Source organism: Pteropus medius, unplaced genomic scaffold, assembly GCF_902729225.1.
Source record: "Pteropus medius unplaced genomic scaffold, Ma_sr-lr_union100, whole genome shotgun sequence".
Lineage (NCBI taxonomy): Eukaryota > Metazoa > Chordata > Mammalia > Chiroptera > Pteropodidae > Pteropus > Pteropus medius.
The window spans coordinates 53,383-64,552 of record NW_024341756.1 but is presented as its reverse complement, the minus strand read 5'-3'; positions in this window follow the sequence as shown (position 1 = coordinate 64,552).

Here is an 11,170-nt window from a genome sequence, read left to right as displayed (position 1 = left end):
GCCTCCCTAGTCAGCAAAGTAGCAGGTTACTCTGGACTAGGACTAGGCACCAGGGTGCAAAATTTCAGTGCATGACTCTTTGAGAGTGAGTGTCTCCTTATATTTTTTTCACCTTAGAGGCTTCACCTGCCTCATGCTAGTCTCAGCAGTAAGAAACAGGTAAAAAAGAAAAATCACAGCACAGTGTGATTTGTGTAATACCAACAGCATAAACAAGGTTCTGAAGAGTAACAGAGGAGTTGGAGGTAAACTCTGTCTGGGAGTGGTGTGGGAAGCCCCCAAAGGGACCTCAGCAGAGTCTTGTAGAAGCAAAGTTGGCAGACATTCCAAGAAGAGGTCAGAACTCAGCAAAACCTCATGAATGAAGCTGTACAAAGTGGGATAAATGGGGTGAAAAGATGAAGAAAGTAAGGTTGGGCTTCAGCCAGAGCCCAGGGTCTCTGCCTGCCCTTGACCTTAAACTGAACCCTTCAAGCTTGAGCTTTGCACACAAGAAAATGCTTCAGGAGCTCCATAAATATTTATCCCAAATTTCATTTTATAAAAATATGACTATTATATTTAAATCAGTAGTTTTAAAATTTCAACTTTTAACACCCAAGAGACCACTGGAGACTGCCACTAGAAGAGTGAGCTTTTATGAAGACCTTGGGATAAAGCTTCTCCAGCCAGTCTTTGGTAGTCATTAGAATTTCTTGTGAAGGTGTAACGGATCAGAAAAAGCTTGCTGCATTTTACAAGTCCATGTTCCGATTCAACCCAAGGTGAGCAAGTGGATATGTAGACCCTCTTATCTCCTGTTAATTGGAGTAAAAATTGTTACAACCCCTTTGGTGGGCAATTAGACAATATCTATAAGAAAATGTAAATGTATACAGTAAGTCCTCACTTAATGTCATTGATAGGTCCTGGACTTTAAATGAAACAACATTATTCAAGGACCTGCTATACATTAAATGAAGCAATATCACTTCTTGAAATTCAAGCTACAGAAGTGCCCCCTGCCCCACCACCATGCACAGAAATGTGCATACTAGGAGGGCTAACAGAAAAAAATTGGAAACAACTTAAATGTCCACCAATAAGGAGAACAAGGAAAAGTTAGTGAGTATTCTAAGAAGAGCTTTGCTTCTTGGCAAACTGATTTTCTCCTGCTTCTCCAGGCACATAATAGCATAAAATCTCTCTTCTCTGGCCTAGATAAGTGCAGCACCTCAAACATAGAGATGCTGTTATCGTTGTTATAAAATTTCTTTCAATTGCAATCTGAGGTTGCTTTATGCTATGGAAATATCTTGCTAAGTAAAATTACAAAGCAGCAGAATTTCTAGTGAAAATCATTTATTTTAAAACGGATCAATCAGTATTGATTATAAATTAGCTACTCATTTTCCCTTGATATCTCCAGTCTGTTCACACACCACTGAATTCTCCTCCCAGATTTGTTTGGTATCAGTGATGTACTGAGCAGAGCAGTGTGCAACAAGCCATTGATGCAATGGCCCACTAGAGGGTGTACTCACCACCACCCCCCACCCCCCGCCCGCTTTATCCTTCCCTCCCTCTGTCTCAGGATAAATTAGAAACATACAATAGAATACTATATAGGCATTTAAAACAAAACAGCAATAAAAACAAGTATGCTCATTTCCTCTCAGATATCTAAGACATAGTCAAAAATTTTAAAAGCAAATTGTAGAACAGAATGTTTAGGATCTCATTTCTCTTAAATAAATAACTTATATAAACATTTATAAACAAATCATAAATACTCAGGTATTGGAAGAAAAAATGCTTATACCCAGCCAAAGATATGTCCTTCAAAGGTATTGTCATGATAAAAAGACCCTAAAAAATAAAATAAATGAACAAACAAAACAGAAATAAACTCATAGATACAGAGAACAAGTTGATAGTTACCAGATGGGAGGGGTTTGAAGAGGTAAAGTGGGTGAAAAAGGTGAAAGGAATTAAGAGGTACATATTGCCAGTTATAAAAATAATCACGGGGATGTAAAGTATAGTACAGAGAATATAGTCAATAATGCTGTAATAACTATGTATAGTGTCAGATGGGTACTAGACTTATTAGGGTGAGCACTTTGTAAGAAATATAAACGTTTAATCACTATGTTGTACATCTAAAATTAATGTGATATTGTATGTCAACAATAATTGAAAAATAAATTAATAAAAAATAATCTCAGGCATACAAGACCTCATAAATTTTTGCTGCACAGAGATCTATTTTGCAAATGCCTTTGGAAAAAGTACCAAAATAAGAAAAAAACAAGTCTAAAGATGCTGCAAGAGATGTGAAGGTTAAGGTGATCAAGTAAGCATTGATTTTCTTCTGGTTGGTATTTGCAAAAAGACTTTTTTTCCAGGCTCTTTCACTTGATATCAACAGACCCAAGATAAAAAGCATCATTATGTATAGAGGTCACCACATAAGACAAAAAGTTCAATTCACCAAGAAGATTGATGAGTTCTAAATATGGTGTACACCTAACCAAGTAGCCTCCAAAATATCTGAAGCAACAGTTGACATCTACAAGAAGCTGAATTAATCATCATGGGCAAGATAGTTTAAGTAGACAAAAAAAAATGTGTCATAAAGTGGAGTACTTTTCTTTGCCCCTAAACTTGGGGTTTCAACCACATGACTTGCTTTGACCAATAAAATGTTAGTTAGCAGGTGGGAAGTGCCCAAAGACTTTAAGAGTGCTTGGGTGACTGGGCTTGCCTCCTGGTGTATCTCTGCCCATACATAATATGTGTCTGGGCTAGCCCACATGAGGAAGATGAGAGACACATGAAGCAGAGCAAGCCACCACAGGGAGCTCAGGCTGGATCAGCTAACCTGCTCATCCAGGAGAACAAAGGATACCTATTTGAAGCTTCTAAATTGGGGAGCTTGTTTGGGTTCGTTACACAGCATTGTTGCAGTAATAGCTAACTGACACATTTTTATACTCATAGATTCAATACACCTGAGAATCTATCTGTATTTTAAATAAGGAATTAGGTGATGTATAACCAGCTTATGGGAACCAAGACTTTAACCTCTCTGTCATCATCTACAAAAAGCAGACATAACATCACCTACTTCTTAGAGTTATTGAGAGGATTAAGTATGTGAAGACCACATAACCACTTGCCTGATCCATAGTGGGCCCCTAAAATTGCAGTTTCTTTCCTGACCTTTGCTCCTGTAATCCGCTACCCTATTGCAGGGAGCCAGTGGAAGGAACATATGTGTCCTAAACTCCTGGGAGAAGGTCATTAGTCCACCCCCTTTTTTGTAGAAAGCATTAGAATTATGCTCTGGCACTTACCAACATTCACTGGGAAGGCCAGTGAGATGATGAATTTGCAGGGGACAACTTGGGGCACGTCAGAGTTGAAAGTGCTGGCAGGCCCTTCTGAGGACTCGATGCTGCTGCACTGGTCAGAATCTGATTCTTGGGCCTGGGCCCTGGCCTTCAGGTACTCCTCAACATCACACTCGCTCATGGACTGGTAAAAGCTGCCCATGGAGGGCATGGGCCCCATGCTTGCCCTGTCCTCATCTTCCCACTCCCAGGCATGCAGTGACATGATGCAGAGTGCCCCACACGCTCAGCACTCCTAGCTGGAAGAAACTAAAAGGCACTTTTGTCACCACTCTCTGCTCTCAGGAGGTAAGCCTTTCCTCTTTCAGGACCACCCACCATTCTCCTCCCTCCCTCCCCTTGTCCTATTCTGGGTTGAATGGCCAAGGCCTTGGACACTGCTTGACACACAGTAGGAATTCAATGAGGTTAGAGAATGAATGGATGAACCACAGAGAATGGTGGCTGGCAGTAATCATGATGTTGAATAACCCCACTTTCTCTAACTTGAGTCTCTGCTTTTCCCCAGCCCCAGTTGCTCCTTCTTTCATGAATCAGAAGTCAATCATTTGGCACTTCTGGAATATCTATCTCAGGTGAGTGCAGTTCTCCAGGAATCACATGGGTTGGAGGAGAATCCCCTATGCTTCCATTAAGGGATGCCTTGGGGAGAGCTGCACCAAAGCATGATGTGCATTTGCCATTTTGGGACAGGAAAACCAGGTCAGGGGACTGACTATATGTGCAAATGCCTAGTGAGGTTAAGGAGAGCAAGAACCCTGAGGCAAGACATGAATGGGCATTGAGGACTGGGCTCAAAGCACAAGGAGGCAGAACCTGGGCTAACACTAAGAAAAAGATACCCAGGCTACAGCGTGGGGTGGGGGATGGATGAGGGTGGGACACAAGGACTCCTCAAGGCGCCAACGGTACCTGCTAGCAGATGCACTAGGCAGCAGCCAGGGCTTGGTAGGAGGTGTCGGTCAGCTCGCACACTAACTGCATAGCCGCCTGGGCGAGGAGGCTCCCGAGGACGTTGTCGGTCCACTCCGGCAAGGGGCCACCTAGACCCCGCAGCGCAACTGTTTTTGACAGTTGCTAGGAAACGGGCGTTGATAAGGCCCTAGACTGGGCTCCACTGGGGGCGGGACTTCCTGTCTCAGACCTGCTATACAAACATGGTCTGGCAAATAGGTGTATCCAAATTCGGAAACCAGTGCATTAGTTCATTCATCTGCTTACTCTTCAATCTGTAAGGAATTCCTGCTCTGAACCCGAGCACCTGTAATATGGGTGAAAGGCAAAGGAAGCAATGTGCTTTGTAAACTCCTATCCCCCCATCCCAAACCTCTCTCATATAGACTTTCCGCTTTTGTCACTGATAACCTTAAAATACCATGAAAATTCTGTTAATGATTGTGAGCCCCAACTCAGATGATAAAACTGAGGCTTAGACAGGTACTGCGATTTGCTTGAGGTCACACAGCGAGTGTGGAAGCACTGGATTGAAATCCAGACTGACTCTGAAACCTGGGTTCAGCTCTAAAATACTCCCTATTTCCAGCCCCACCCCCAGCTCCATCTCAGGGCTGAGAGAGCCCTGGCTGTTTCTTCCATTGAGGAGGCCACAAAACACGGAAGGGGATGGACATAAGGGCACATGGCAGAGGTGACTGGAAGGTGGGGTAAGAGGAAGGCTTCTTGAAGGAGACAAAAACCAAACTTTGGAGTTTGCCAGGTGGTGAAAGCAAGGCAGATGGAACAGAGAGGTGAAAGCACCTAGCAAATCAAGGCAAGGGATGATGAGGCTGGAATGGTGGGCAGGGCTTCTGGTGCATAGCATGGAGGACAGGCAGGGCACTAAGACTATGGGCATTAGGTTTTCTGGTCAGAAAGTCACACCATTCAGCAGTAGTTTGTTCAATAGAATGGGAGCTGAGATTCTACACACTCTAAACTGTTGGTGAAACTAAAGCTTTGAGCCGAGATATGACCTACCCATGGTCAAAGAGCAAAACTGTGGCAGAGGCCTCTCTAGCTGCAACCCAGGTACCCTGCCTCCTAGCGCCCACTTCCATAGACCACTTCCAGGGGCTGGAAGCAGCCCCTTCCAGAATTCCACCCATTACCTGGGGCCCTCCACTATTTCTCAGGTTCAATCGATCTTAAAAAAAACAAAAACAAGACTGTGCCTCAAACTCTTACCACTAAATGCCATACCACCCTGTCATACCATACCAGCAGCAGCCTGGAGACTACCATCTATAAACCAGGAATTACTAAAGAGATGCACAGAGGATTGGAGGGAAAAAAAAAGGCTACTAGAATATAGCAGCTTTCAAAAGGCCTCATTCACAAGGGCCGGTCATTGATACCTTGAACAGATACCAGACCTCCTGTTCCTCAGGTTTCACCTGCTGGCCTGAGGCTGGTTTCTCTCCAAAAGATCATTGTAAATCATGTTATTACTGAAGGCAACAGCCAATCACTCCAGCATCTCCTGAGGAGATAGCCCTAAGCTCAGGATTGAGAGGCCATAGGTCTTGGACAAAGAGCCAATGCCGTGTTCTGGATATTCATTAGAATAACCCAGGAAAATGTTAAAACTTCAATTTTGATGCTTTACTTCAGACCTGTGGAATTGATACTCCAGGGTGGGGCTTAAGAACTGGTAACAGATTTTATTTTCCAAAGACCTTTAACATAGGGAGGAGGCAAGAGAATTAAAAATGTTAATCAAACCACATTCAGAGACTGCAATGTGTTGATGATCCCTGCAGCCAGGCCAGGAAGACACCTTCAGAACAAAGGAAGATTTTTGCTGGGATTGCTAACAGCCCATTTCCCACACGGTGAAGGGAAAACAGGAACCAAGAGTTGTTCCCTATGGCTAAAGCTATGGGGAACCTAAGGATTAAAGGCTGGCAACTGCCAACAGACCTTTCACTCTACATATTCTTACCTTTTCATGCTACATACTCTTTCTCTTCCTCATTGTATGTTCATATCAAAGGAAATGGGAACTAAAGAATGATATATAAACTGAATTCCTTGAGCACTCAGGGTCCCTCTCAGTGCCTTTACTCTGTCTCTCTCTGTCTCTTGCAATGTCCCTCTTACTCTCTGCCTCTGAGAGGAGACCACACTCTGTCTGTGGAGTATTACCCCTTTTCTAATAAACTTTCCTTTTGACTCAAACTTTGGCGTGTGTGTTGAATACTTTCTTCACTCTCCGCCAAAGGACCCTCTTATTTTCTTGGAATAGGGTTTGGTCTCCCTGTCACTTGAGGAAATTTGTCCTGTTCTGCATCACCACCACCTCAATAGAGTCCCTCCCACATGTTCTTCTTACAGCGTGATGTCAACACTCCTTATATCTGGTGATGAATCTAGTCTTGTCTCCTTGAATTTTGTGACTATCTCAGCCAATAGAGTCTGGTGGAAGTGACAATATGTGACTTTGTTACCAGAGAGTGAGCTCCTCTCCCGGCGTGTTGTCCAGGTTCTTGATGTCTCGAACAAAGAATTGAGCAAGACACCGAAATATAGTAGAAAAGAAAAGTTTTGTTAGAAAGGAAAGTACACTTCCAGACATGGAAGTGAGCCTGAGCAAGAGAAGCGTGGCTCAAAAGGCCTGGTAACAAAGACTTCAGGGTTTTTATCGCATTTTGCTGTGGGTGGTTACTTAGAGGAGTGGACTTCCTTGATTGACAACTAAGATTGACAGGACTCAGTGATTCATCATTTTGCTTTCTGCACATGTTTGTCCCCAGAATTCAGTCTGTTATAATGATTTTAATGAACTTCTGGGCATATGCATCATATTATAATGATAGTATAATGAGACTCAGGTGAGTTGAAGGTCGTTGGGGTCTTCATTGCGCAGGTGCGAGTGACTGGCTTAAACTGGTACCTAAATCTCTGCCCACTGGTTTCTTTGTGTGAGTTAAAAAATGCCTCTGGCTTGCTTAATTGTGGGCAGATTAGGGTGGACCCCTTCTAGGATAGAATGAACTCAGTGTCTTTGCAGGCAGACCTGAAACCCCCTAATTTTCCTGCCTATCTCTTTTCTAAGAGCTATGAACCCCCTTATTAGTATGGATGTTGAGGAAAGGGAGGTCTCTTCTTCCGTATCTGCTTCCTGGTGAGAATGGCCATAGTCCCTCCCTACAGGGCTTTCATGGGGCTCTTTCCCTTCCTGCCTCAGTCAGCGTAGGGTCTTGGGTTTCCTGCTGAAGGGCCACCTCAGTCCCTAGATAAGGAAAAGAAGATACGAATTTGTTATTTAAATCATACATCTATTAATTTCTATTATTGATTTGCCTATTAAGTGAGTAAAGGGAAACAGGTTTGGTTAATATATTTCTTTAAGAGTAAAAAGAAAGACCTTTGGCTTTGACCTTCTGGCAGTTAGACGCATATTAGGGAACAGCTACAACCAACTTCTTTTTGCCACCTCAATCCTAGCCAAAGGTCTTATAAACGGCATTATTGAGGTATATTAATATCATAAAATTCACCAATTTTAAGTGTAGAATTAAATGTTCTACAGCCAGTGTCAGGCAGCCAGGGACTGGATTCCAGGGATATGGAGTTTGGTGATGTCTCATACAGCCTGTCAAATGGCTCAGAAAGCAAGACCACATGTCCTTGCCCCAGCCAGGCTACTAGGCACACTCACATTCATCTCTCAGCAAGGCATGTCAGAGGATTCAGGAGAGTGCAGAAGGCCGAGGCCCACAATGGCCCTGAAGTGGAAAACTAGGTGACCTCAAGAGCTTGGCTGGGATGCTAGCATGACTTTGGGTGTCTTTCTGTGTCTGGGTCAAACAGGGACAGCCATGGCCTGCCTCACTGGCCCTTCCTGCTGTGGGAGTTGTGGAGAAGTGCCACATACTTAGATGTCAGGGGAATTGAGTTCAAATAAGCGTCATGCTGGGAATGATTGGTACCACTTTATGATCGTGTGCATTTTTGTGTGTGAGAGAGAGACAGAGGCAGAGGCAGAGACAGAGACCGAGAGAGAGATAGAGATGCAGGCATGTGAATATCCAGGCAGGTGGAAATGTATGACTGTCTACAATACAGCAAAATTGCAGCTGCTTTTTCCACCTCTTTAAAGTATCTTCCTCACAGAAGAATCAGCTTGTAGATTTCAACATAGTTAATGTGCGACAGCTGCTCCCATTGCCTTAAAGCATGTTGCCTGCCCACAGACAAAACTTCAGGCCAGTTAACTAACGATCATTGTCTGATAGCCTACACCACTGTCTTCTACCAAGTTTTCACATGCAGACATGATTTTATGATTGAAGGGCAGTGAGGTGGCTGTCTCGGCAACGCTCTGTTACACAGACTCTTTTATTCTCAGTGTTTATGTGAATTTGACCAACTATGTAGAAGTGTAATTCAGAAGTGAGCATCATAACATCACCCCAATATCACGTGATCTCTCTGTGATGCCCACAGGCAGTCTCTTGATGGTCATGTGATTCACGCGGGGCTGCCTCGTAAATGCTGCGAGATTCAATAGTTCTTACTAAGAGTTTTTAAGGTAACTTCCACCTCATTTTTCTCTGCCTTCCTAAACCAAGGGATTTCAGAAGACATTGAAGGAACTACCTCAATGTCAATATCTCAGCTTTCTTTCTATGGTCATTAAGCCAGGTCGTCTCAGAATTAGTAGTCTGAGTTTGGCTATAGAAGAATTCTGAGGCACCAGTTCTTTCCACCATGAAGTAGTATCTTCACAATGACTCAGCATTTTTCTTATGATACATCAAAATGGCGGCTGTTGTTTCCACAGCTATCCAGTCATGTCCTCACAGTACATTCAGCCTCCAATTTTCAATGTGGCCGATGTGCAACTACTGCCTCCACTGCCATAATGCAGGTTTCCTGACAACAAATAAAACCTGAGGTGAATTAACCATCTTTGTCTGGTGGCTTATACCATTGACCTCAAGTAAGCTTTGTAATGTGGACGTGACATTCCATTGGAGGTCAGTTAGGAGGCTGTCTTGACCACCTTCTGTTACACTCAGACTAATGTTTTCTCAAAATTTATGTGAATTTTATCAAGTGATATACACTCGTCATTCCAAAAGGTTCTCTACATCATCCCCATCTGTCACATGATCTTCCTGTGTTTCATGCAGTCCAGTCTCTGATGGGCACTTGATTCCCACTGGGTGGTCATGTGATCCTGTCATGACTGTAGTGGAGCGATGCTCCCAAGGTTAATAAAGTCTAATTTTGAACAGGCTGTGCTATAGGCCTATGCACACTACAAAAATCTAGATCCTGCGACAGAAACTAAAGTGCAGTGCATGGTCCATAGATCAAAGTGTCTACTCTTACAGAAAAGAAATGAGACATCTATTCATGGTAATAATTCTGTCTTCCCATCAAATGATGTAAACTGGATACCCGGGATCATAACACAAAGCCAGTCTCTTCTTAGCACTAATATAACGTAGCCCTGGTCTAAAGTCACCAAGCCTATCCTCGTTGAAAATTAGTAGATTGGAGACCTTAAACCACAAGTTCAGCCTTTTTCTGGTAAATACATCTTTCCTGGAGAACTAGAATATTGGCTCCAGGCCTGGACTTTCTTTTAGGAGTGAGAATGGAGACTTTGACTTGCAGTTCCAATTTCTTCACCTTTTCCAGGAGGTAGAGCCGAGACCTCAGCACATAGCATTTCTTTTGTCTTTTGCTCACAGAGACTGAAGTGGTGGCCTAGGTCCTTGGTTCTAAGCCTATCCTCCCTGAACGATATTGAGTGGTGACCTAGGTCAACAGCAACAAGCCTGTCTTTATGCAAGGAAAACTAGAATGGAGACTTAGGCCTGTGACACTAGCCTAGACCCTCCTCATAGGAACTAGGGTGTAGGCCCATGCTCCAACAATCAAGACCGTCTAATTTATAGCAGACTAGGTGAAACAACAACACACACTACACCCAAGGTAGCCCCTGTGAATGGAAACTCATGTGAAGTGTATGGCTCACACACAAAACTGCCTTTTCTAAACAAATCAAAGTATGGAGGCCTCCATTCCTACCAGCAACACTGAAAGGATGTTGAGTGGTGACATGGGCACAAGGCACAAAACCTGTCTTTTCCTAACAATAAGTACAGGGTGACTGAGACCCATGGCACTAAGCCTGTCTTCTCTGAAAACTAGTAGATAAGAGACCTTACTCCACAAGGAAAACCTGTTCTCTGTTCAGAGAATCTTAACTTGAGACCTAGGACATTGTCTACTGCCTGGATTTCTATTCAGAAACCAGAGTGCTGACCTTGTTTTGTAATTCCAATCCTTTCCCTTATTTCAGGTAGTAGAGCTGAGAAATTGGCCCACAGCATTTCTTCTGTCTATTTCTAACAGAGACCAAAGGGATGGCCTGGGCTCATGACCTAAGACTGTCCTATCTGAAGGAAGGTCAGCTGGAGTCCTAGGCTTCAGCAACAAACTTTTTTGGAAGAGAAAGTAGAATGGACACTGTGAAAATCAGCACCAAGCCTGGACCTCCTAAAAGGAACCCCAGGCTCATAAGGTCAAGACCATCCAATTGGTAACAATGTCTAGAATGAAGAGCTGGACCCACAACCCCCAGCCTACTCCTGCTTGCAGAAACTCTAAGGGAGACTTTGGTCCACAGAACCAAGCTGTCATCTCCTAAGAGGAGAAAAAACAGAGGACTCGGTTCACAGCACCAAAACTCTCTTCCATTTAAAGCATTTATGATAGAAATTTGGGCTGATGGCACCAACCTTGTGTATAGTCTATTC